This window comes from Loxodonta africana, chromosome 4 (assembly GCF_030014295.1).
Source record: "Loxodonta africana isolate mLoxAfr1 chromosome 4, mLoxAfr1.hap2, whole genome shotgun sequence".
In the NCBI taxonomy this organism is placed as follows: domain Eukaryota; kingdom Metazoa; phylum Chordata; class Mammalia; order Proboscidea; family Elephantidae; genus Loxodonta; species Loxodonta africana.
This window is the reverse complement of record NC_087345.1, coordinates 66523779-66549846: the sequence shown is the minus strand read 5'-3', so window position 1 is coordinate 66549846 and position 26068 is coordinate 66523779. Positions and strand designations below refer to the sequence as shown.

The window sequence follows — 26068 nt, the reverse complement described above, 5'->3', positions numbered from 1 at the left end:
GACACTTCTGTAATGACTTGCCTTTTTACTGTTTTTCTTCAAATAGCTCAAAGTGCTTACACTTTTATTTCTTCATTTGTTCTGACATTCCAGTGTAGGAGGAGCAGATTTATGACACCATTTTTTATAGATGGAGAAATTGAAACAGAGATTAAATCGCTTACTCAATGTTGCATAGTTGGGGTGGTGGAGACCACACTGGAATTTGGTTCTCAAAGCTCCTGCCACAAAATGGAAGGAGCATAGGATTTGGAATTAGAGGGATCTTTGTTTGAACAATCCTGATTCTGCCACTTAACCAGAATGTGGCCTTAAGTTGGTCACTTCACCTAAGTTTCAGTTTTTCTCATCTGAATAATGAAAACCATAAAACCTCATAGTAGTATAGTGAAAATTGAATTAGAAAATCCATATAAAGCCCCTGGCACAGAGTAGTTCTCAAAGGACATTAGTTCCCCACCCATCCCAATATTATTTGGTTAAGTTTCTGTACAAATTTAAAGTAATCAAAAAAGGAATCTGCCATTAATGCTATTTTTTTTTTCTAGCCTCATCTCCCTTTGAGGGCAAAAAATAATTAAAATGCTTCAAGACATTATCTAGTTCAGTGGGAAGAATTTCTGCTTCGACAGAGTAATATGTGGAAGACAGTAAAATGCAGTGGTTCTCAAACTTGTGAGTATGTCAGAATCTCCTGGAAGGCCTGTTAAAATATGGACTGCTGGGTCCCACCCCAGAGTTTCTGATACACAAGGACTAGGGTTGGGCCAATCATTTGCATTTGTAACCCGTTCCCAGATGATGTTGAAGTGGCTGGTCCAGGGACTTCACTTTGCGAAGCCACGGTAGGCTTCTGGGGGTGGGACCAAGCAATCTGTGTTTTAACCAGCCCTCTAGGTAATTTTGATGCACTGACAAGTTTGAGAACCACTGGCATGGTGATGAACAGCATTTGAGAAGACAGACTTGCATTAATATCACGGCTGCAACATTTATCAGTTAGATGACCAGGTTAAATGACCACCTCTAGTACCTCTCCGTGGGCACAGAGCCTGACACTCTGTGATTCAGGATTCTACTCAATACTCCTCTAGGGCCTGGGTGGAAACAGAAGACTTCAGTCCTGCCAACCCAGGCTCTGCTTTTTACTTCTTCACACCCGGAAGTAAGAAAGGCAGCTTGAATTTGGGTATCAAGGAAGTATCACAAAAATAAAATAATTAAGATTACTTCTAAGATCACAAAAATAAAATACATAAAACTGCACTATAAATAAAGCCAATAGTAATGGCATTGTTTGCATCTGAAATTTGTAATAATGAGTTCTGAACTATTTTCATTTCCCCTTACTAGAAAATTAAAAAAAATCTTCCACCCACACAGTTTCAAGAGATACTTGTAAATTTGTTTTGCAGATAGTGTGCATACTAAGAGGCATTTTTTTTTTTTTTTCCTGTGTCTGGGCTCAGATACAGAATCTGCCTAAAATGTTCTGTGCCTTTCTGATTTTGTGGCTTTTTCTTTCCTTACCTCCCTCCTTTGCCTGCCTGGCATCTGACTCTGTGGGTCCTCACATTTTCTCGGTTCACAGCTTCAGAAGCATTCAAGCTGGCCCTGGGTCATTCTTTGGCTCACTTACCTTCAATTTTCACATTGCAAAAACCTCTGTTTCTTTGTTATTTCTTAAACTGACCTTTTCTATTGCTAACCCACACTTTTCCTAATCACCCTCTGCTAGAGTGACTCCACTAGAAGAGAAATTGTTCCTATTGTCGATGAGGTATAAGAATTGTTGATCCTGGTGGTGCAGTGGTTAAGCGTTAGGCTGCTAACCAAAAGGTCAGCAGTTCGAATTCACCAGCCGCTTCTTGGAAACCCTGTGGGGGCAGTTCTGCTCTGTCTTACAGGGTCACTATGAGTCGCAATCAACTCTCCAGCAATAGGTTTTATAAGGTCACTATGAGTCGGAATCAACTCCACTGGCAAGGGGTTTGGTTGCTTTATCTTGGTACGGGGTACTCTGCCACGTGTTTATCATGCATTATCATCTAGAATTCTTCCAACAGCCCCCCCTCCCACCACGTATATATTCGCCATTTTTTAAATCGAGGCTTGGAAAAGTTAGGTAACTTGCCCTGGTGAAAAATAACCAGAACCAGGTGGTGTGATTCCAGAGTCCCTCAGCTCTTGTCCTCTTTCGAAATTGCAAGTGATTATGGAATATGATTTGGTCCTTGCCCTAAAAGAACTTAAATATTTCGTTGAGGGTAGATGAGATTTATATACACAATATGAGTTAAAATAAAACCAAAAGCCAAGTTTGTGGTATTGGGTTTGGAATCTTTGACCAGTTTTTTCTTCTGCAAGACGTAGGTAATAGCACCAGCCTCAGTGTTTTGGGAATGATTCAATAAATTAACATAAGGGAAGCGCCTATTGCTGTGTCTACCACACAGTAAGTGTTCAATAAATGTTAGCTATTATTTTTTTTAAAGGAATAAGATTGGAGTGGAAAGAACACTGGAGACAGCCGGGAGGCCTAGTGTCTGCGCTGGATTCTTGCAACTAAATTCTCTGAGCCTCGATTTCCTCGTCGTTGAAATAAGGTGGCCGGAGTAGAACAACCCGGACACGAGAAAAATAAAGGGTGCGGGGTTGTAAAGGGTTAAGGTGGAGCCGCGGGGCGGATTAGGTGCAGATTTGCGGGAGCGGGGCGGAGAGGCCCCGCCCTTCCCCGCCCCGCCCCGCCCCGCCCCGCCCTGCCCGGGAGGCCCTGGCAGCTCCAGCCCGAGAGCAGTTCCGGTGCCAAAACCCTTCCCTCCCCGCTCCCCCGGAAGTGCTTTTCCAAGGTTCGGGCCGGAGAGAGGCCTTGTAGGCATAGCAGCTGAAGCTCGAACGGCTCTCAAGTGGGGGCTCCAGCCAGGGTTGGAACCTGGGGTTCTGCGCTCCCTGACCCGCGCCCTCTCCCCTCCCGGCATGTAGGCCGACGGTGAGTGGACGGGGGAGCAGACTGGGACGACCTCAGGCCCGCGTTGGGGCGCTTTCGGGCCCCCGCCGCCCTCTCTGGGCTCGGGGCTGCGGGTTCGGCTGTCGGGGTCCGAGGGAAGCGGGTTGTGGGCCGCCGCGGTCTCCGCCGAGTCGTCCGGGCGGGAAGTAGCGGGGCAGCTGGGCCATGGGGATGGACGGGGCGGAGCCGGGGAGGGGGTTCCCGAAGCTGTTGTTGTTTTGGGACTCGGGAGTGGGAATAGGCTGGGCCTCGGTCGGTCCGACTCCCTTCGTTTCTGCTCCCCCAAGACTTAGCGCCGCCTCCCCAACTTGGTTTACGGTGTCTGTCTGGGAGCTAGCGACTCGGACACCAGACTCAATCTTGGGCTCCAGTCCCCGACTTTGGTCTTCCATGGGTTTGTTCTCGGGTTCAGTAATTAGCCCAGGTCTCAGGGGTGTCGTCTCCTCAGTTGCAGGGTGGGGCGTTGCGTGCGTAGCTGCTGGGGATCTTTTGCGATGCTTTCTACGGAGACCCGCTTTGGGGTTGTGCTGGGCCGATTTGGACGGCGCTCTTAACGGGTTTTGGATACGTAGGTCACGGTGGCACCGGCTTGCCTCACATGATCTTTACTCACTTAAAAGCTTGCTGAAGCGTTTATTGAAGTCACTTCAAAACAAAACAGAAAACTTACTTGGGAAAAATCAGTACTTCACGTAAGCTCCCGTATTTTCTTGCAGACTTAAAAAAAAAAAATGATGCTCTTTTCACATCTGCACTCCTGATTCCGTGGCTACCTGAAGTCACGGTTGTATGATGAGTTCAGCCTGCGGTTGTTGCATGTTTTGGAATTGCTTGCAAAGGGTTGAAGAATTGTATACCTTCTGTCCCGAAGTTTATTTTCATACTTGAAACTGTTATTTTCCTTCACTTAAAAGAAAATTTTTTCTTGTTTACTCCTCAGAGGTTTCTTACATTGTTACAGCTGTTGCTGCAGTGCAGAGAGAGGTTCACACAGGTGGGCAGAGGAGGGTGTGTGTGTGTGTAACTTAGGAAGTGTTTACCTCGAATAAATTGAGAATTTCCTAGAAGAGAGGGTGGATGTAGTTATTTTTTGATTTAAATAATATAGACTTGTTGAAAGATTATGGGAAATAAGATTTTCCCATTTCGAATGGTGATTTAAAAAAAAAAAGAAAAAATTATGGCCATAAGAGAATGTAGTTACAGCAGATTATGGCTATGAGCAGATGACTTTTTTTTTCTTTTTTAAATTTTTTAGTGTGAAGTATACATTGACCATCTTCATGAAACTAGTGAAGTTTCTGTACTTTTCTGCACCTCTTATCTTGTGGTTATATTAGGACTTATACTACAGTTATTTTGGTGTACTTATTCTCCTTTCCTTCAATGTATGGGGAGGTAATATCATGAATTAGGGAAGATAGACTGAAGTGAGTAGTTCTCCTATGCAAAGAAAATTTTATCTCAAAGGGTGGATATTTTTTAAAAACTCTCTGGAAAATATTGTGGAGGGAAGATTAGTTGCTTGACTTACAGGAGCGCTGTAGATTCCTAACAGCCTGAATTGCTTAATTGGTTAAAGCATAAAGTTGGAATATTGAAATTAAGAGAATTTGGAGAAAGAGTTAAGTTAGATATGATTACAGATTTGTACTGAAGGTTTGATAGTTAATATGGTTTGAAAGGAAATAGTTCAGGAATTGTAAGAGCAGAAAAAGATGACAGAAATCAGATGCTCTTAGGCATTGTAAATTTTATTATATTATTCACGTTAATTCAACAGATAGTAAACCTTTGCTGTGCATCAGCTTATGTTAGACAACCATGTAGGAGCATAAAAAGATACAGCCATAGCAACTCAAATTTCGGTTTTGGCAATAATTTTCTAAGGTGTCAGAAATCATGAAGAAGAGAATTATATTGTTTAGGCAGTTGGGACTTAACGTTGAAGATGGGTGTTGCTAGCAGTGAAAAACACTGCTAGGCATTATAGGATACAAAGATCAAGCCTTTGGTTTCAGGGATTTGAAATCTGGTAGGAGGATGTAAGATGTTTGCATAAATATTTACAACATAAAGAAATATATGTAAATACCCCATGATCAGTTTGACCCAAAGTTTGGAGTTGTACAAAAGGAAAAAGGGTTCACTTTCAGTGGGAGTAATAATGGGAAATGTGGAAGTATAGTAATACAAGGATAGTGCGGGAGCTACTGTTTATTGAGCACTTAGTGAATGTCAGGCCTTATGTTAGCTGCTTTACATGTATTTTCTAAGATGACAACAGCCGTGTAAGCATCTTTCTTAGTAATGAGGCCACTGAGGCTCAAATATGTTAACTTGCCTAGGTTTTTGTAGCTATCAGGTAACTAGTAACCTGAGTTCTAAGACAAAGATTCAAGGGTTGGAAGTAGTAGGTGGGTGAAGAAGGCCTTTCAAATAAAGAGAATGGCGTTAGCAGAGGCGTGGAGGTGGGAAGGTACACTGTGTACTCAGAGAAAAGCTCGTGGACCAGGTTACTTAGGATATAGGGGTCATTTTGGGGAATAAGAGATCAAGTTTGAAATTTAAGTTGCAGCTGGATTGTGGAGCATGCTTAAATGCTGTATTTAGGAGTTCAACATTTGGGAAGTGATAAGAAGCTATTGAGGTCTAATTGTGTAGTGTGTAGAATGATCTGTTGTGGAAAACTGACTTTGAATATGGTATTCAGGGCAAGGACAATGGCAGTGGGATGAGAACAGAAGTTTAACAGTAAGAAGACTTGGCAATTGATTTAGTAGGTGGGTGAGAGGGGAAATCATTGGGGAAGGTTTGGAGGAGATGGAAGTAGATTATACTCTCTAGCTGTGGGCGATGGTGATGGTGATACTTTCACTAGAACTATGGGCAAGGAGGTGCATAATGAGATCAGCATTAGATACGGTGAGTTTTTTTATATACTTGCTAAACATTGGAAATGCCCAGAGTCTTTTGGAAATGTGGGTTTGTAGTTCAAGAGTGAGATTAGTGCTAGGCATATATTAGACGTGGGTGTAGGGGCATAATGCATATAGAGGTACTAGTTCAATCTGTGTAAGGAGCTGAAAGTGCCAAGGGAAAAAGTGTAGAGAGGAAAGAAAAAAAAGAAACAACTTTATTTTACGTGGCATCTGTTTCAAAACAAAGACACTTAAGTAGATTATTTTATGCAATGGATGAGAGTTTGATAAGTCTGTGAACTATACCCTCATCTTGCAGATTCATAGGGAGTAAAAGGAACCTAATCATTGAAAATCCAATTGGAAAGTAAAATTTCCTTGCTGTTGCTAGCAAGCATACTTCACTACAATTCCCTTATTTCAGGGCAGACAAACTGTTTCAGAATCATTTGTTCCAGAGTGTTAGATGTTGGTTACCTAAGCGCTATGTTTGGTCATTTCTTTAGACATTTGTTTGACAACTGATAGGTGAGGCTTTGGAAGCAAATCTCTGACACAGTATTCCATTTATTTCTGTGTATGACTTGATTTTGTTTTTAGTATCAAGAGCTTTTGAATATTAATTTTTGTGTTCCCATTACTACCGTCTGTTAGTATTACCTTTCACAGAAAATAGTATTTAATTACATATTTTTCTTTCACCTTTCTCTTTTATAAGTACTTTTGATTAACATGAGTAGTTTTGTCTCTAATGTTCGTAAATAGTCTGATTATTTTAGGGGGGTAGGATCATAAGATGTTTTTATCTGTCATATAATTATACATATATAAAATGCATATTTTATCTTAGAAACTTTGTTTTTGCTGTCGGCTCCCATCAAGTCGAGTCTGATTAAGGGCCTACCCATGTGTGCAAAGTAGAACTGCTCCATAGAGTTTTCAAGGCTGGTACCTTTCAGAAGCAGATCACCAGGCCTGTCTCCCAAGGTGCCTCTGGGTGGGTTTGAACTGCCAACCTTTTGATTAGTAGTTGAGCACTTAACTGTGTGTGCCCCCCAGGGACTCCTCAGAAATTTCAAGAAGGGTAAATTTATAGAATTTCATGTAATTTTCTGTTTGGATATTTAAACGGGGAAAACCTGTGTAATAATGCATAAAAAGATAATTGTAATAATTTCCAAAATGAGGCTTAGAGTAGTAACTTTTTGAGGGCGAGTTTATTATTTTTAGACTGTTACCATGGAAATGTTTATTTCTTTCTTAAGCATTAATGCATTCCTTTTGTTTTTTAGGAATATGTTTTTCACTCTTATCACAGGCACTTGGGAATTCCTAAGAGTCTTGCTTCAGTGTTGTTAGAGGCAGGGGGTTTTGTGTGTGCTTTGTCTGGGCTGGTTGGCTTAGTTGCAGTGAGCCTGGTATTAATGAGGCAAAGGTCAGGAGTTCCATTTAGCTTCAGTCTGAATGATGGCCAGGGAGTGCACCTCTCACTTCTGCCAGCTGTCTTGGAAATTCCTTGGTTGTCATTGGTCACAGAGGTGACTGGATGAGGGTGAATCCTTATACCACTGGGAGAATATTAGAGGAAACTTAGCATAATACTTAACAACTCTGGAATTAGACAGATCTGTGTCAAAGTCCTTGGCCTGCGACCAAGGGAGACTCCCTAAACCCCTGCAAGCATCTAGTTCCTCGTTATTGAATAGGTTAATGTTTGGTTTAGGCATGTCCTATTTTTTTTTTTATTCCAAGTGGGAGCTAGCTGCTTAGTAAATGCTGGACCATGGAGTAGCGTTATTCCAAGTGGGAGCTAGCTGCTTAGTAAATGCTGGACCGTGGAGTAGTGTTCATCCATGACAAAGTTTTCACTTGCCTGAAGTGAAATAAGAATGTAGTTAGCTTTTCCTAAAGAGAGATCTATTGAATTTAAAAGACACTTTGTTTTTCTAAAGCGATCTTTTACTGTTTTTGATGTGAGCATATTATTTCTTTTATGAAATGATGGTGATGATGATTGGTAATTTTTAAAATGTCTTTGGCAGAATAAAAGTTGGCATCTTTATGCTGGTCTCCCCATTTTTTTTAAGATTATGGTTCTGTAAAATCCAAAAATCTTGGCTTAAACAGAACTTGAGGGATGGGAGAGAGTACTCATCTAACATTTGTACATATTCAAGTTAGGTTTTGGGTACATTCTATCCTTCTGTTACTCTACAGGGGCTGTATTGTGATTCTTGCCACCACTAAATTTAATTTTGTCAGGTTTCACAATGAATACTTATAACACATTTCAAGGAGCAGTTCAGACCTTTTTCAGTTGAGTTCGTACGAGTTGCTCCAAATTATTTGTTTAAGACTGTTTCCCAACCAGGGTCCCAGGAGAAAACTGATCAGCTGTGGGGGCTGCCTGGGGTAATGCTTTAAGTCATTACTCTTTGATTAGCCAATAAGATAAATAACTCTCCCTTGACATAGCGAAGTTGCAGAAATTGGCTTTCCTTTCTACCTCTTCTGCAGGAAAGATAATTGAAGCTAGAGAGAAAAAAGTTTTCTTATTAAATATAGCCAGTAAACCTTGTACAGATATCAGTATTCAAAACACTTTCTAGAGAAAGAGAATAGTTCAGGCACTTTGCATAATGGGTTATGTAAGTGGAGCCACAGGAGTCCTCCTGGGGACACAAACCAGTTATTAACATAAGCCCTTGTTGAAATTGCATTCAGTTTTCTAGATGAGGGGCTTATTGACTCCCTGGTTCAATTAGAGTAGGGGAAAAAACTTAAGGTGCAAACCTTGCCTAAGTGACTGTTAGACTAAGGTTTAACATTTGTTTTCTTAAGTGTTTTTGGTTAGGTAATTTTAAAAATTGAGGGTATTATTAAAAAAAAAAAACCCGTTGCCATTCAGTTGATTCCGACTCATAGCGATCCTCTAGGACAGGGTAGAACTGCCCCATACGGTTTCTAAGGAGTTGTTGTTGTTAGGTGCCCTAGAGTCGGTTCCAACTCATAGCAACCTTGTGCACAACAAAACGAAACACTGCCCGGTCCTGCACTATCCTCACAATCGTTGTTATATTGCAGCCACCATGTCAACCCACCTCGTTGAGGGTCTTCCTCTTTTCCGCTGGCCCTGTTCTCTGCCAAGCATGATGCCCTTCTCCAGGGACTGATCCCTCCTGACCACATGTCCAAAGTATGTAAGATGCAGTCTCGCCATCCTTGCTTCTAAGGGGCATTCTGGCCGCACTTCTTCCAAGACAGATTTGTTCGTTCTTTTGGCAGTCCATGGTATATTCAATATTCTTCGCCAACGCCACAATTCAAAGGCGTCAACTCTTCTTCGGTCTTCCTTATTCATTGTCCAGCTTTCCCATGCATATGTTGCTACTGAAAATACCATGGCTTGGGCCAGACGCACCTTAGTCCTCAGGGTGACACCTTTGCTCTTCAACACTTTGAAGAGGTCCTTTGCAGCAGATTTGCCCAATGCAATGCGTCTTTTGATTTCTTGACTGCTACTTCCATGGCTGTTGATTGTGGATCCAAGTAAAATGAAATCCTCGACAACTTCAATTATTTCTCCGTTTATCATGTTGTTGCTCGTTGGTCCAGTTGTGAGGATTTTGTTTTCTTTATGTTGAGGCGTAATCCATACTGAAGGCTGTGGTCTTGATCTTCATTAGTAAGTGCTTCAAGTCCTCTTCACTTTCGGCAAGCAAGGTTGTGTCATCTGCATAACGCAGGTTGTTAATGAGTCTTCCTCCAATCCTGATGCCCCTTTCTTCTTCATATAGTCCAGCTTCTTGGATTATTTGTTCAGTATACAGATTGAATAGGTATGGTGAAAGAATAGAACCCTGACACACACCTTCCCTGACTTTAAACCAGTCAGAATCCCTGTGTTCTGTCCGATCAACTGCCTCTTGATCCATGTAAAGGTTCCTCATGAGCACGATTAAGTGTTCTGGAATTCCCATTCTTCGCAGTGTTATCCATAGTTTGTTATGATCCACACAGTCGAATGCCTTTGCCTAGTCAATAAAACACAGGTAAACATCCTTCTGGTATTCTGTGCTTTCAGCCAGGATCCATCTGACATCAGCAGTGATATCCCTGGTTCCACGTCCTCTTCTGAAACCAGCCTGAATTTCTGGCGGTTCCCTGTCGATATACTGCTGCAGCTGTTTTTCAATGATCTTCAGCAAAATTTTGCTTGCACGTGATATGAACGATATTGTTCTATAATTTCCGTATTCTAAGAAGTGCCTGGTGAATTTGAACTGTCGACCTTTTGGTTAGTAGCCAAACGCTTAACCACTGTGCCACCAGGGCCCCGGGAATGCTATAGAAACACTTAAATACTTGTTAGCATCCCTAAAGCAGAATGTTCAGGTTATTGTTTAATTTTAAGGAACCCTCATGGTGCAACAGTTAAGCAGTTGGCTGCTGATGGAAAGGTTGGTGGCTTGAACCCATTCAGAGGCTCCACAGGAGAAAGATCTGGTAATCTGCTTCTCTAAAGATTACAGCCAAGAAAACCCTGTGAGGCAGCTCTGCTCTGTCACATGGGATCACTATGAGTTGGAATTGACTGGATGGCACCCAACAACAACATTTTTTAATTTTAAAGAAAATTGGAGATTTTCTGGTTTAGATATTAAAGGTGGTATTGTTTTATAAAAGCAAAGATGTCACTTGGAGGACTAAGGTGCACCTGACCCAAGCCATGGTGTTTTCAGTTGCCTCATCTGCATCTGAAAGCTGGACATTGAATAAGGAAGACTGAAGACTTGGTGCCTCTGAATTATGGTGTTGGTGAAGAATATTGACTATACCTGGACTGCCAGAAGAACGAACACCTCTGTCTTGGAAGAAGTACAGCCAGAATGCTCCTTAGAAGCGAGGATGGTGAGACTTCATCTTATGTACTTTGGACGTGTTATCAGGAGGGATCAATACCTGGAGAAAGACATGATGCTTGGTAAAGTAAAAGAGAGGAAGACCCTCAATGAGATGGATTGACACAGTGGCTGCAGTGATGGGCTCAAACATAGCAACGATTGTGAGAATGGCATAGGGCCGGGCAATGTTTCTTTCTATTGTACATAGGGACCCTATGAGTCTGAACCAGACTTGACAGCACCTAACAACAACATTATTTTCTTGTATAGCATATTGTTTCTTTCACTAGCTACAGTTGCCTTGTAAGTTAGTAGATGGACCACTATAAGCTTAGTCTGTTGTCTTTTTTATTTATATTGCGAGTACCTTGGACTGTTGTGTAAATAAATAACATATAGCCATGAGTTACTACCTGATTTAAGTGATTTATAAGGTAAGTAGCTTTAGTGTGGGAGTCCCTGGGTACTGCAAACGGCTAAGCACTCGGCTGCTAATCAAAAGGTTGGTGATTTGAGTCTACCCAGGGGCACTTCAGAAGAAAGTCCTGGCAATCTACTTAATGAAAACCCAGCCATTGAAAATCCTATGGAGCACAGTTCTACTCTGACACACACGGAGTCACCATGAGTTGGAATTGATTCAATAGCAACATGTGATGGTACTGCTAATGTAATTGTGTTTTTTATTTACATATTTTATATTTATATGTCCGAATATAAACGTGGTAATGCATAATGTGTAATATATATGTAATCATTTGGAGCTTAAAGCTTGTGTGGAAGGGATTTTTGATGCTTTGCATAACTAGCTAAGATTTTTCAGTTCAAAAAGTTGATGGATTTCTACATAGCAAAGAAAATTGTTTTTTCTTGAAAGTGTAAGGTGGTGGAGTTTAATGAGGAAGATTTTCTGATACCAGTTCAATTCTTTATCTAGTTAGTAAGCAAACCTTTAAGATTTGGATGAGCAGAGGAGGCAACTTTTGAGGTTTTCCTGGGGTCAGTTTTTGCATTGATACTTAGGGGGAAGAGTTGTTTAATATAATCTTTTGACCTGGTGAATCAGTAGAAGCTGGGCCCTATCCAAATTTATCTTTTTTCTTCTACTTCCCACTCCCAGTGAAAGCTGGAGGGACTTGGGTATTGAACCTTAGGTCATACATGAATTCAACCATTGACTGACTGATTCAGTATATAGTTACTGGGCACCTACTAGGTGTCAGAACTCTGTTATGCGTTGAGGTTAAAATGACAGATTAAGGCAAATGTGGTCGCTATCCTGAAGCTGAAAAGTTGACGGTTTTAACACACCCAGAGGTGCCTCACCTCAGAGGACAAGTCTGGCAGTCTCCTTCTGAAGGTCATAGTCTTGAAAACTCTATGGAGCAGTTCTGCTCTGCACACGTGGGATCACCACGAGACAGAATCGACTCAGTGGCAACCAACAACAACATCAAGAAACACAGTTCAGAGATGATAAACTATTACTGTATGCTTCGTGGTAGTTATTCATATATTTAAATGGAATATTAAAAAAACTCATTAAAACCCATGGCTGTTGAGTTGGTTCTGACTCCTCGGGACCCTATAGGACAGAGTAGAACTGCCCCATAGGGTTTCCAAGGATTGGCTGGTGCATATAAACTGCTAGCCTTTTGGTTAGCTGCTGAGCTCTTAACCACTGCACTACCAGGGCTCTGAAATTGAATATATATAAGAAAATCTTTTTTATGCATGTATCTGTTGAAACTGATTTCTGGCTAGGGAGAAAGTTCTGGGGGCTGTACCTTAATGGATTATGTAACTGTAGGCTTTGAGATTCAAAACTATTCAGCTAAGCATGTTCCGAAAATAGACTGATAATTTCATTTAAATTGAAGCCTTTTATTTAAGCCTGACCTAAGTAAATTACGGAGGCCTGGTGGCATAGTGGTTAAGAGATAGGCCGCTAACCAAAAGGTCAGCAGTTTGAATTTACCAGTTGCTCCTTGGAAACCCTAGAGCCAGTTCTACTCTGTCTTGTAGGCTCACTATGAGTCAGAATTGACTCAACAGCAATGGGTTTGGTTTTTTTTGGTTTGAAAGTAAATTATAAAGGAGCGCTGGTGGTGCAGTGGTTAAAGCACTCTGCTGCAAACCAAAAAGTTGGCAGTTTGAACCCACCAGCTGCTCAGTGGGAGAAAGATGTGACAGCCTGCTTCCGTAAAGATTTACAGTTTTGGAAACCCCGTGGGGCAGTTCTACTTTGTCCTATAGGGTCACTGAGTCGGAATCGACTCAACAGTAGTGGATTTAAGTAAATTATTTTCAGTCTAAAGACTACCATTTATTTGCCTCCTGCGGGGTTTTATGAATAGCAGTAGTGCCTTGGAAGTTAAATATTACGCAGCCCATTTTTTTAAAAATAATTTTTATTGTGCTTTAAGTGAAAGTTTACAAATAAAGTCAGTCTCTCACATACAAACTTATATACACCTTACTACATACTCCCACTTACTCTCCCCCAATGAATCAGCCCGCCCCCTCCTTCCAGTCTCTCCTTTCTTGACTGTTTTGCCAGTTTCTCACCCCCTCTACCCTCCCATCTCCCCTCCAGACAGGAGATGCCAACATAGTCTCAAGTGTTCACCTGATGCAAGTAGCTCACTCCTCGTCAATATCTCTCTCCAACCCATTGTCCAGTCCAATCCATGTCTGATGAGTTGGCTTCAGGAATGGTTCCTGTCCTGGGCCAACAGAAGGTTTGGGGACCATGACCGCCAGGAATCTTCTAGTCTTAGTCAGACCGTTAAGTCTGGTCTTTTTATGAGAATTTGGTGTCTGCATCCCACCGTTCTGCTGTTCCCTCAGGGGTTCTCTGTTGTACTCCCTGTCCAGGCAGTTGTCGGTTGTTGGCGGGCACCACCTAGTTCTTCTGGTCTCAGGCTGATGTAGCCTCTAGTTCATGTAGCCCTTTCTGTCTCTTGGGCTCATAATTTCCTTGTGAGCTTGGTGTTCTTCATTCTCCTTTGATCCAGGTGGGTTGAGACTCATTGATGCATCTTAGATGGTTGCTTGCTAGAGTTTAAGACCCCAGATGCCACACTTCAAAGTGGGATGCAGAATGTTTTCTTAATAGAATTTATTTTGCCAATTGACTTAGATGTCCCCTGAAGCCATAGTCCCCAAGCCCCCACCCCTGCTCCGCTGACCTTCGAAGCATTCAGTTTATTCAGGAAACTTCTTTGCTTTTGGTCCAGTCCAGTTGTGCTGACCTCCCCTGTATTCAGTGTTGTCATTCCCTTCACCGAAAGTAGTTCTTATCTAGTGTTTAATCAGTAAGTAACCCTCTCCTACCCTCCCTCCCTCTCTCCCCCCTCTTGTAACCACAAAAGAATGTGTTCTTCTCAGTTTAAACTGTTTCTCAAGATCTTATAATAGTGGTCTTATACAATATTTGTCCTTTTGCATCTGACTGATTTCACTCAGCATAATGCCTTCCAGGTTCCTCCATGTTATGAAATGTTTCACAGATTCATCACTGTTCTTTATGGGTGCGCAATATTCCATTGTGTGAATATACCATAATTTATCCATTCATCCGTTGATGGGCACCTTGGTCGCTTCCATGTTTTTGCTGTTGTAAACAGTGCTGCACTAAACATGGGTGTGCATATATCTGTTCATGTAAAGGCTCTTATTTCTCTAGGATATATTCCAAGGAGTGGGATTTCTGGGTCGTATGGTAGTTCTATTTCTAGCTTTTTAAGGAAATGCCAGATCGATTTCCAAAGTGGTTGTACCATTTGACATTCCCACCAGCAGTGTATAAGTGTTCCAATCTCTCCACAGCCTCTCCAACATTTATTATTCTAAGTTGTTTGGATTGATGCCAACCTTGTTGGAGTGAGGTGGAATCTCATGATAGTTTTAATTTGCATTTCTTTAATGGCTAATGATCGAGAGCATTTCCTCATGTATCTGTTAGCCGCCTGACTATCTTCTTTAGTGAAGTGCGTGTTCATATCCTTTGCCCAGTTTTTAATTGGGTTGTTTGTCTTTTTGTGGTTGAGTTTTAGCAGAATCATGTACATTTTAGAGATCAGGCGCTGGTCAGAGATGTCATAGCTACACAGCCCATTTTATATTCCGTTATCTCTGATCCTCTGAAAAGAAAATGTAGTATCACACACGCAAGAACATGTATTTTTTTAAACTTTTTATCTTGAGTTAAAGTAATTAAGCAATTAGACTCACAGGAAGTTGCAAAGTAGTACAGAGTCCTATGTCCCCGTCACTCAGTTTTCCCAGTGGTTATATGTTTTACAGCTGACGTATAATACGAAATCAGGAAATTGACAGCGGTACATTACTGTTAACTAGACTACAGATCATATATAGTTTCCACCATTTTTTTAACCAGCATTTGTTTGTATTTATTTGTATGTGTGTGTGTATACATGTATAGTTTTCTGTAACCACCACCACAATCTAAATACAGAATGGCTCCATCACCACAGAAGAACTCCTTGGTGCTACGCCTTTGTGTTCACAACCCCCACGCCCCTCAGCCACTAGTTTTGTCATTCTAAGAATGTTATATGAATGGAATCATATACTATGTAACTTTTTGAAATGCATATTTTAGAAGTATAATTTGTTTTAATTCTAAAAGTAAAATAACATTTCAGAAAGGTCAGAAAACAGAAAAAAAAAGACGATCTTAATTTTACCACTGTAATATAATCGTTAGCATTTCAGTTTTTTTACAGCTCTTTATATGTGTATGTCATATTGTATTTATAGTATATATGTTCAGTTTTTGCTTCTTTTGAAAAAGCAGTTTATTAAATATTTTCTGTGTCACCATAATTTCACTATTATAAAAAATGTTACAGAAAACACCTTTGAGCACATAGATTTCTCCATATTTTTAGTTGCGTCTTTAGGGTAGGTTCTCAGATATGTGATTATCGAGTCAAAAGACTGAGGGTTTGTATTAGCCTTGAAACATTTGGTCAGAGTGCTTTTCAAAGAATGGCATTATTAATACTGTTTCTTTGTTAAACTGGATTTTAGCATTACTGCCTTTTTTTTTTTTTTTAACTTCGTGGGTGAAAAGGTACTTCATTTTCCTAATTTGGAACAATGTCACAGAGTTCATTTTGTTATGCAGCAAAATTTCCATGAAGAGTAAAATTGATTGTAATGTCATAATGACATGAATTTTTAAAAATTAATTTCGTTGTAGTATAAACAAGCATCTTAATGTCTTTGTTGAGCAGTACCGAGCCGGAGGTTGAGTCACCAGACCCTTCTCCTAACTCACAGGTTTGTCAGCTGCGTAGTGGCTGCCTGTTTCTGCACCGCTTGTCTCTGCTCTCTGCCGTTATCTCCCAGTCACTCCCTCAGCCTGGATTCTTGACCTTTCTCCCTGTCTGTCCCTTGTTCAGAGAGCTGCTGCTGCTTCCACTGGTACTGCACCTAATTCATTTTTCCCATGTTCTTGTCAGCTTTAAGTGCCAGGTCCTGCTGACATGTTAATGCATTACTGTGATCTTATCCTTGTAATTAAGTATAACCCTGGGAGACTTCAGTCTCCTGGGGGCTCTCAGAAGCATTGTACTTCTTTACTTTTTTCATGGCCACCACAGAAGTTGTATGGCTAATAATTAGAATACATAATGAGAAAATTGTGCATAAAAAATTGTGTAGATAATTGAAAAAGTAGCTTAGCAGGGGATCTTAAAAAATGATACATATTTTAATGTACATTCCTTCACCCTTATTTATTTCACCCCATAGAGTCAAGGTTTTTTTGTGGTTGTTTGATTAGAAGCTAGATTGTCATTTTAGCATAATCCACAGCCGTGATGCATTATCTATTAAGTTCTGTAATAAACAAAAACCAAATCCATTGCCATCAAGTTGATTCTGACTCTTGGTGACCATATAGGATAGAGTAGAATTGCCCCATAGAGTTTCCAAGGCTGTAATCTTTATTGAAGCAGACTGTCACATCTTTCTCCCACTACCAGTCTCTGGGTGAACAGCTTACAGTTTGAACCATCAGCCTTTGTGTGTTTTCAGCCAAGCACTTAACCACTGCATGACAAGGGCTCCTGGTATCCTAAATAAACCAAAAGACCCAACCTGTTGCCTTCGAGTTGATTCCAACTCATAGTGAACCTGTAAGACAGAGTAGAACTGCCTCATAGGTTTTCTAAGGAGCTGCTGATGGATTAGAAGCACAGACCTTTTGGTCAGCAGCGGAGCTCTTAATCACTGCACCACCAGGGCTTCTATATCCTATTAAAAAACCAAACCAAACCCATTACCATGGAGTCAATTTTGACTCATAGTGACCCTATCGGATAGAGCAGAACCACCCCATACAGTTTCCAGGGAGCGTCTGGTGGATTCAAACTGCCTACCTTTTGGTTAGCAGCTGTAACTCTTAACTACTATGCCACCAGGGTTTTCATAGCCTAATAGTTTTTTTTTTTTTTATGTATTACTCTCTTAAAGCTGTTTTTAACACACTTAATTCCATAAAAGTTTTTTGAACAATTAGCCTTTTGAATCTTTTTGAAATTTGAAACATAATTTTCACAGAAACAATCCCTTTCACACTCATAATCATTGGTTTACATAATCTTAAATTACATAATTAGAGTAACAAGTACAGTTGTCATAAACTGGTTTGGGAACAAACAGCTGGCTCTTGTTAAGTCTGTAGCTCATTTGGTGGAAGCAGAAGGGAGGGGACATAGTAAGAAAGCAGTCTGCTTAGAAGATTACCAGATGCATGTGGTCAGCCTGCTGTCGGTATCAGTGATTTATGGAGGGAATGGAGAGGTTTATTCCTGTAAGTTGGTAAAGTAGCAGTGTGTTAAAAGAGTTTTTACTGAATTATTATCTCCATTTTATGGGTGAGAACACTGAGGCTTCAGAGAGTTAAGTGATATTCCCAAGGTCAGGCAGATAATAGGTGGTGGAACCTCAGGATTTGTGTGTAGATCTGTATAGGTTAGAATATATCATGTCCTCTTACTAACTGTGCTGGTATTAGATGCTTTTTCAGGTCATCTAATTTACCCAGTCATTAAGTACTCTTGAGTGGTCCTCAGGTTGTGTTTGGCATTACTTTTTTGTAGTTATCCCATACCTCATGTCCCGGTTTAATTTTACTTCTTGGTTCTTCTTTTGCGTTAACTGTGTGTAAAAATGAGGGTGCACTCCCAGGTGAAAATTAAGCTTGCAATCACATGTTTTGTTCTTTATTGACTGTGTGTATGTGAGGACTATAGTTAAGACTTTGCAGTGTTGTGACTGTTGAGGTAATGGTGAAAGAAAAGAAGATAAAGGGGAAAAATGGAGTGAACACAGACATAAACTTCGCTCTACCTCCTGTAAAATTTCCTTAACAGGTTAGAATCTGATGGCATATGTACATTATATATCTGTTGTGTGTGTGTGTGTGTGTATGTATATATGTATACACACATACACATATATGCGCTTTTTAATTTTCTGTAATTCATAGATGTCCCTCCTCTTTACCTAACACATTCAACCTTTTTCTTGATAAACTTAAATCTTTTTCAATATTTAGAGTTTGGTATGTAGTTTTAGCTTGCATTTTTGCTTTTCTAGAACATCACAAAAATCCAAAAAATTAGTCTATTTCCATTAATTTTCAAATGCTGGGATCCAAAATTGTTTTTCTACCAAATAAACATTTATTACACAATAATTCATAGGCTTTTTATTTTTATTACCCAAAACTGTAACTACAACCAAAGCTTCTGATCACCATGAGATAATTTGTGTTACCACATTGAGTTTTAATTCCAGTCCATGAAAAGAAATTTGGTTATTGTAGTTAGCATATGGAGCTATATTTCAGACTGCATAAAGCTAGTGGGCTGTTTTTAAATCTTGAAACTAGCTTGAAGAACTCTCCATTCTACCTTAGTTGATCCAGGATTTAGGATTAGGAACGACTGTTCTTAAAATATGAATTTAAATATTGTGTGTAGTTGTTAACCCCTGACTTTGATATGATTATGATTAATACTGTGATTAACAATACCCCTTAGTGAGTGTATGAAGTACCTCAGACACTTTTGAGGTACAGTAAATAGTTAACTAATACAGTTGTAAAGAATAAAAATGAAAATTTTATCAGTTGATGACAGTGTTTTTCTTTGTAAGTGTCAAGATATGTAAAGTCCGTATATTCTGAGACACATTAACCTCCTGCTTCCTTAAGTGTACCCTTCTTTTGTGAGGGTTGTTTTTTTTGGTGGTGGGGGGAGGCATTATTCTGGTGTTTAAACGTGGTGAACGAATGTACTGATTTTTTGATATGCCAGCTAGCATCTTTGTAGGTTTACTGAGGTATATGCTAGACTTCTTAAGACCGTAATTGGTTATGACAACAAATCTGTAGGTTGTATTGTTTGTCGTTAGTTGTTGTCGAGTTGGCTCTGACTCACAGCAACCTTATGTGTAACAGAACGGAACGTTGCCCGGTTCTGTGCAATTCTCACAATCACTGGTGTGTTTGAGGCCATTGTTGCAGCCCCTGTGTTAAACCATCCATTGAGCATCTTCCTTTTTTTTTGCTGACCCTCTGCTTTACCAAACATGATGTCCTTCTCCAGTGACTGGACTCTTCTGATGGCATATCCAAGGTAAGTGAGATGAAGTCTTGACGTTTTTGCTTTTAAGGGGTGTTCTGGCTGTATTTTCTCCAAGACTCATTTCTTCGTTCTTCTGGCAGTCCATGGTATATTCAGTATTCTTTGCCAGCACCACGATTTAAATGTGTCAGTTTGTCTTCAGTCTTCTGTTTTCATTGCCCAGCTTTTGCATGTATAAGAGGTGATTGAAAATCCCGTGGCATCAGGTCAGGTGCACCTTAGTCATCAAAAAGATATTTTTGCTTATTAATATTTTAAAGAGGTCTTTTGTAGCAGATTTCCCCAATGCAATATGTCATTTAATTTCTTGATGGCTACAGGTAGTCCCCAGCTTACAACAGGGTCCTGTTCTGATGACTCTGTTGTAAGTTGGTTCTGACGTAAGTTGAATACCTCTTTTTTTTTTTTTTTTAAGTTTTCATTATGATTGCCTTTGATTACCAGTATCTTTGTAAATTTGGCAGTGTTTTGAACAGTAAATCATAAAATTGAACTTCTGAGAGTGAACATCTGAGAGTGATATCAGCAAATTACGTGCCACAACATATTACTAATGATAAGATGTTTAAAAAAAAAGGATGGTCGTAAGTGCAGTTCATTGTAACTCAAATACATCGTACGTCGGGGACTGCATGTCCTTCCAAGGGCACTGATTGTTGATCCAAGAAGAATGAAATCTTTGACAGCTTCAATTTCTTCACCATCTGTCATGATGTTGTTTATGGCCCAATTGGGAGGATTTTTTTTTTTCTCTTTATGTTCAGGCGTGGTTCATACTGAAGGTTGTAGACTTTGACCTTTATCAGTAAGTGCTTCTCTGAGTTGTCTTCATTTTCTGCTAGCAAGGTTGTGTCATCTGCATGTCTCAGATTGTTAATGAGTCTTTTTCAAATCCTGATGCCCCGTTCCTCTTCTCAAAGGAGAGGAACGGGGTTATTTGCTCAGCATACAGGTTGAACAAGCAAGGTAAGAGGATATAACCCTGCCACATACTTTTTCAGGTTTTAAACTACGTTGTATCCTCTTGTTCTGTTCAAATGACTGCCTCTTCATCTGTGTGCAGGTTCCTCATGAGCACAATGAAGTGTTCTGGAATTCCCATTCTTCGTAATGTTATTCATAACTTGTTACGATCCAAACAGTTGAATGCCTTTGCGTAGTAGATAAAACACAGGTAAACATCTTTCTAGTACTCTCTTCTTTCAGCCAAGATGTATCTGACATCAGCAGTGCCATCCCTTGTTCCATGTCCTCTTCTGAAACTGGCTTGAACTCCTGGCAGTTCCCTGTTGATATATGCTGCAACTGTTTTTGAATTATCTTCAACAATAGTTTGCTTGTATGTGATATTAATGATATTCTTCAGTAATTTTCACTTTCTTTCAGAATGCAAAACGTTGCCTTCCATTGCAATGGGCATGAATATGGATCTTTTCCAGTAGGTTGGCCGGGTAGCTGTCTTCCATATTTCTTGACATGGAGGAGTAGATGCTTCCAGCGTCACATCTGTTTGTTGAAGCATCTCAGTTAGTATTCCATAAATTCCTGGAACTTTGTTTTTCTCCAGTGCCTTCAGTGCAGCTTGAACTTCTTCCTTCAATACCAGTGGTTCTTAATCGTATGCTACCTCCTGAAATAGTTGAACACTGTCGTGGATTGAATTATGTCCCCCCGAAAATGTGTGTATTAATTTAGCTGGGCCATGATTCCTGGTATTGTGTAATTTTGCTATAGGTTGTAAATTCTGCCTCTGTGATGTTAATGAGGGAGGATGGGTGGCAGTTGTGTAAGTGAGGTAGGGCTCAATCTACAAAATTGAATTGTGTCTCGAGGCAGTCTCTTTAGAGATATAAAAGAGAGAAGCAAGCAGAGAGACAGGGGGAACGTATACCACCAAGAAAGCAGTGCTGGGAGCAGAGCATGTCCTTTGGACCCGGGATCCCTGTGCAGAGAAGCTCCTAGCCTGGGAGATTGATGAGAAGGCCGACAGAGAAAGCCTCCCCCTGGAGCTGACACTCTGAATTTGGACTTTTAGCCTACTTTACTGTGAGGGAAATAAACTTCTCTTTGTTGAAGCCATCCGCTTTCTGTTACAGCAGCACTAGATGACTAAGACAAACATCAACAAATTCTTTTTGGTACAGTGACTGTGTATTCCTTCCATCTTCTTTTGATGCTTCCTGCATCATTCAGTGTTCTGCCCATAAAGATCTTCGGTGTCTGCCCCTGAAGTCTAGACCCTTTGTAGGGATAAGGTGATGCCTGAGGAGCTTCATACCTGGGCAGGGGGTAGTTGAATAAGTTAGGGTAAAAGAATGAGAAATGGTAATGGAATGAATATAAAGTGGTTTTTCTTCCATTTGTTGCTGCTCTACTGTGCTAGAATAGGGTAAGGAAGAGACTTGGGAAATGAGAAGGATGGGATTTTCTTTCCCCTTTCTTCAGAGTAATTTCCTTTCTTACTGACCCCACTCAGGGGGTCCTGATATCTAGGTTGACATGAATTAGGGCTTGAAGGAGGTGGTGGAGAGGATGAAGAATGGAAATGGCTGTAATTGTCAGGAAGGTTTATAGACTGAGAAAAGGGAAATAGAATGGAAAAGAAGATTCCCAGAGATGGGGACAAAGAAAGACCATCTGTATGTTGAGCATTTATAGTTTTTTTAAATCTTTTTTGTTTGTTTGTTTGCAGAGAGGTGGGTGGGCAGTGTTGAGGCATTTTAAGGGGTCGTTTTAGGGGAAAGAACAGCAACACCTTGGCTCCATGCGGATTCTTTTTAGATTTCTCGAACCCTTTTCCCTGAAGTGAAAACATACACAAAAGCTTTGACTTAAAAAGAATGTTTAGTTTAAAGGTATCTTTTTGTTTTTGTTTCTTAGTGCTGGTCTAGAAGTGGTAGCAATAATCCTCTATTTGGTTCCATGGTGGAGCAAAACAGTTGACTATACAGCCGTTTTCCTTCAGACACGTCTAAATTTCTCAGTCTATTTATGAGCATCAACAAGTACTTCGTGCATACTTCTGCCATGGGTTGAATGAGCCTATTTTCCTTTAATTTAGCTTAAAACTAGTAATGGAATTCCTGAGGTTTTGAGAGGAATAGTGCTGGCATTAGTTTTGAAACTAAAGGCAAATTAAGATACCAAGCAAAACAGAGGGAGACTATTACTTTAGAAAGGGATCGTTAAAACTGACGTTTACAAAGCTAGTGTCTTATATTTATATAAACTTTAGATAGGAATTGCTATTTTCCTAAAATTGTTGGTTTAAAAATAATTGTTACATTTGAGCATTTTAAAAGTTGCTTCTAACACACTTTCGGTTTGCTTGAGCTTAGCCTTTGCAGTATTCAGATGCTTGGGCGTTAGCCCTTTTGGTCACATTCTATGTCAGACCATTTAAGACAATTAAGATGGATTGTAGATATCAGGAATTTGATAAGCTTCCATTAAATTCTAATGTGGTATTAAAAATTGCTTAAAATGGCCTTTGAACCTGTTAAAATTTGCTGCCATCATCTGAATTATGAAATTTAGCTGAGTATTGCTAAAATGACAAATAGTAGTACTTATTTTGATGTTTCTTCTTAAAGTATACTGTTGGATTGCCTTTGGAAGACTTTAGCTGCATGCACTTTATAGGATTATGCTAACTAAAAATATGCCTTTCACTGATTAAATTTGTTTCATTTTAGCTGGCTCATCTACATCCCATTAGTATTCATTTACAACCCCGTATAGATTTATAGTTATATTTACCCATCAGCCCATGAGCATTTTTGAGTGACAGTTGTGTGTTAAATCTGTCTGTATATTTTGCTTTGTTAGGTATCCTAATATTTTTAGATTTATGCAAGGCAAAAATTATGTTTTCTTATATTCTTTGGTCATTCTTCAGAGTCTAGTGTATGCTTCATTGTAGCAGGTAGATACATAGGGCTTTCTTGCCCATTTGGTATTTAACACTTACCAGATGCTTACTTTGTACTAAAAAAAACTAGACGCTGAAAATACAAAGTCCAGTAAGGTAAGGACTCTGCCTTCAAGTCTGTTAGATTGACAGGAGATACAGAAATCAATTATAGTACCGTGTGTCGTTCATATTTTGAAGTTATCTGTGGAAGGCCCAGAGCTCTGCCTCTGATAGAGAAGATTTTTATACTCACTGTGAAGACTGAAAACTAACATTTGTAGAACGTCTGCACTGTGCTAAGGGAGGCTGTTTCAATGTATCCTCTTAACAATTTTTTAATTTAAGTATTTTGTGGTTGTTAGGTGCCGTCAAGTTGATTTGCGACTCATAGCGACCCCACATGACAGAGTAGAACTGCCCCGTACGGTTTCCTAGACTGTAATCATTACGGAAGCAGATCACAGGTCTTTCTCCCATGGAGCTGCATGGTGGGTTTGAACTGCCAACCTTTCAATTGGTTAGCAGCAGAGTGCTTAACCATTGTGCCACCAGTGCGCTTTATAAGTATTATATCCATCCTATATCTGAAGAAACTGGTTCAGAGAGGTTATATGATTTGCCTGAAGTCACTTTGCTAATAGGTTGTAGAGCTGGGATTCTAACTTAATTGTCTTTCCTTTATACCAGGGTTTCTCAGCTTAAGCACTGTTGACATTTCAGGCAACATAATTATGAGAGGACTGCCCTGTGCATTGTAGGATGTTTAGCAGTGTTCCTGGCCTCTACGGAGGACCAGGACTAGGGTGAGGCAAGGGAGGTGCCTGGGACACAAAATTTAAGGAGTTACTGTCAGGAATATGTAAGTGGTGACCCTTCACTTGTACGCTGCTTAGTAATGATATGAGGACTAAATCCCCAGGGACTTTAGGTGTTCTTTGGGAGCTAAAGAGCAGTGATGAACAGCAGCAGCTTTTTGACATCCTGTATCTCTCTCATCCCAGAGCACATACTCAGGCAAAAATGGCTAATAAGAAATGACATTTATAAGTGCTAAATAAATAACTTCTAAATATTATGGAACTTAGAACCATTAAGTGATATATCACAGAACAAAGAAACCAGTTACCTCAAACAAGTGGCAACTTAAGAGAGCAAAAACTGTACCATTGAATGTCCTCAGCCTAATGTATTTTGTGCCTGGTGGACTTAGCATTTACATGCTAGTATTGATTTTTATACCATTGGAAAGTATATTAATAATCTTCTCATGTTTCTGCTTCAGTGTAATAAATGTATCTTTGTTGAACGCAAATATCCATTGACACGTTTGATTAACTAGACTAACATTTGTGTTAAGCACAGCCTAGGTGTCTTGAGTAGTTCTTGAGAGTAAACTGTTGCAAAATATATAATGAAAACCTGAATTTTAGTAGTAGCGAGAAATAGTGCCTAACAGAATTACTGGTATTAATAGTATTAATGTATGCCAGATTTAGAGTCTTAATTATTTAACTTTCTGATTTGAAAGTGTTAATATATTGACTCATAATAACTGTGATAGAATTTTGCAGGACCAATGACTTCTTCATTGTAAGTACCTTCTTTCAACAGTATAAATGGCTTCTGTGCACATACCCAGCCCCAAACCCACATAGACCTCGTCAAATGGAATACACAGAAATTAAATCAGTTACATCTGTGGAAAGAGACGATGGTGCTTGATATCATCAATCAGAACAAGGTCAGGGGCTGACTGCGGAACGGAACATCAATTGGTCATATGCAAGTTCAAGTTGAAGCTGAAGAAAATTAGAGTAAGTTGACAAAAAAAAAAAAAAACCCCACTGCTGTCCAGTCAATTCTGACTCATAGCGACCATATAGGACAGAGTAGAACTGCCCTGTAGAGTTTCCAAGGAGCACCTGGCGGATTTAAACTGCCGACGTTTTGGTTAGCAGCCGTAGCACTTAACCACTATGTCACCAGGGTTTCCAGAGCAAGTCCACGAGAGCCCAAATACAATCTTGAGTATATATATTAAAAAAAAGTATATCTCACCTGAATTTAGAGCCCATCTCAAGAATAGATTTGACGCATTGCACACTAATGGCAAAAGACCAGACAAGGTGTAGAATGACATCAAGGACATCATACATCAAGAAACAACAACAAAAAAAATCAGTAAAAAGACAGAAAGAAAAAAACAAAGTGGATGTCAGAAGAGACTCTGAAAGTTGCTCTTGATCATAGAGTAGCTAAAGCGAAAGGAAGAAATGATGAAGTAAAAGCTGAACAGAAGATTTCAAAGGGCAGCTTGAGAAGACAGTATTATAATGACATGTACAAAAACCTGGAGTAAGAAAACCGAAACGGAAGAACGTGCTTGGCATTTCCAAAGCTGAAAGGACTGAAGGAAAAATTCAAACGCTGAGTTGTGGTATTGAAGGATTCTACAAGGAAATTGTTAAATGACACAGGAAACATCAAAAGAAGGTGGAAGTAATACAGAGTGACTGTACCAAAAAGAATTGATCAACTTTTAACCATTTCAGGAGATAGCATATAATCAAGAATGGATGGTCCTGAAGGAAGAAGTCCAAGCTACACTGAAGGGAATGGCAAAAAACAAGGGTACA

General features: G+C 39.9%; 1 protein-coding gene across 1 annotated transcript in view; it reads left to right on the top strand.

The window, feature by feature from the left end:
• Positions 1–2802: 2802 nt before the first annotated feature.
• FRS2 (fibroblast growth factor receptor substrate 2) overlaps positions 2803–26068 on the top strand; it is a 119253-nt gene continuing 95987 nt past the window's right edge. The window contains exon 1 of the mRNA XM_023558788.2: positions 2803–2989. The gene's annotated coding sequence lies outside the window, so the exon portion shown is untranslated. The remainder of the gene's footprint in view (positions 2990–26068) is intronic.